A 1,676-nucleotide genomic window follows, 5' to 3' on the forward strand; every position below is an offset into this window, starting at 1 on the left:
ATCGCGATCAACGGTTGATAAGAAAAGTTAATCCTTAATGGAAAGAATAATTTTGCTAAAGTATATAAAAATTTAGCTTAGATACAGATCTAAAAATAAATTTGTTGGATTCTCAAAATAATTATGTAAAGATTTCAAATACATATAATGATCAATGCTGTAAAAAGTTTAAGTTTTGGCATTCTAGCAATCAGTTTGAGCGCCCTAATTATTTTCGGATCTATAGCTAAATTTTTAGATATGTTAACAGAACCATCCTTTTCATACATAATTTCACTTTTTCCACTACTGGATTTCCCTCTAAAAATATAAAAGTGAAGATAAAGTCTGTGCAAAATTGTTCTTGTTGTTTAAAGAATATAGAGATTTTTGAGGCGTTATAAAGAAACAAAAAGTCGCACAAAAATATAAAATTTTTACTATTTAAAATTCGATTCAGATATAACCTTTGCATCGAGAAAAAGGTTAAAAAGTGCGATTTGAGAAATATAATCTCGAAAGAGCTATTGATTGTTCCAGATATACTTCCATATCGGAACTCGAAGATGTATCTATACAATTCGGTCCATTTATATATTAATATATAGATTCGAAGATTTAAACGATTCGAGAAAAGCCGAAAAACGAGGAAGCCAAGGAAATCTAAAAACATACAGATATAGAAAATGACGACTTGATTAATTTATCTCAATTCGAACCGATTTTCTGACTCTCGCAGATTTTCGTGGATAATCGCGACATTCACAATCCCGATGTATCTTGCTAGTGATAAATGTGTGTTTTTCGTGAGTCCACGTGAGTCTTCAGTACAATAAAATTAATATCCTTGATGGGATGCGGAAGATACGATCACGTGTTCGCGTGTCGGATACGCGAGTCGCACTAAAGGCAACGTCGACTCGGGCGATTCGCGATCGCTCGGAGCTTCTCTCACGTGCGACGAAGAAGCGTTCTCTTCTATCCTCGCCCACTTGCTCTGCCTTCCACCATCGCTCTCCTACTTTCCTTCTCTCGCATTCTTCCCCCTTAATCGATTAAGAGAATTGATTCTTTAACCCTGCAGAATTCCTCCCGGGTCTATTTTCGAGCGACTTCATCAATAAAACGCGAAGATTATAAATATTATCGCGTCTAAACTTTGTAGTTTTGTCAATACTTTTCATTTCTTGAGACATCTGCTTAGATACGAAAAAGAAGAGATACAGTTTCATCAAATCGCCTTATGATAACTGTAATAATTAATGCTAGTGTTTCATCAAGATTTCTTGTCTTAAAAAACATTTCTTGTCTTGATTTTCAAGATAAAAAAATTTCGATTTTTTGTCTTGAACATATTTCTTGACATTGTATTTCTTGTCTTGAATTCAAGAATCTTGAATTTTTTAAAATTTCTTGATTTTTTAAGCAGGACTCTTTGATTACGTCACGTAAGAGATAATAAGAAAACATAGGAAAACAAATTGAATGTCGAGTCGTCTCGTAATTTACTATGTTTAAATTCATGATTTAAAAATAGTGCTTATAATGTCTATTATGCACAAATCTATTAATAAAGATTTAAAATATTTCTCAAATTATCATTTTTAATATCATGAAGTTACTGCCAAATGTAACTATTTCAGATTATTAGATTCCTAAGATTATTAGATATAATTATTATTATTATAATTATTATA

General features: G+C 31.6%; 1 protein-coding gene across 1 annotated transcript in view; it reads right to left on the reverse strand.

The window, feature by feature from the left end:
- LOC108692684 (septin-7) overlaps positions 1-1,676 on the reverse strand; it is a 44,926-nt gene that overhangs the window by 40,300 nt on the left and 2,950 nt on the right. The window lies entirely within an intron of this gene.

This window comes from Atta colombica, unplaced genomic scaffold (genome assembly GCF_001594045.1).
Source record: "Atta colombica isolate Treedump-2 unplaced genomic scaffold, Acol1.0 scaffold78, whole genome shotgun sequence".
In the NCBI taxonomy this organism is placed as follows: Eukaryota; Metazoa; Arthropoda; class Insecta; order Hymenoptera; family Formicidae; genus Atta; species Atta colombica.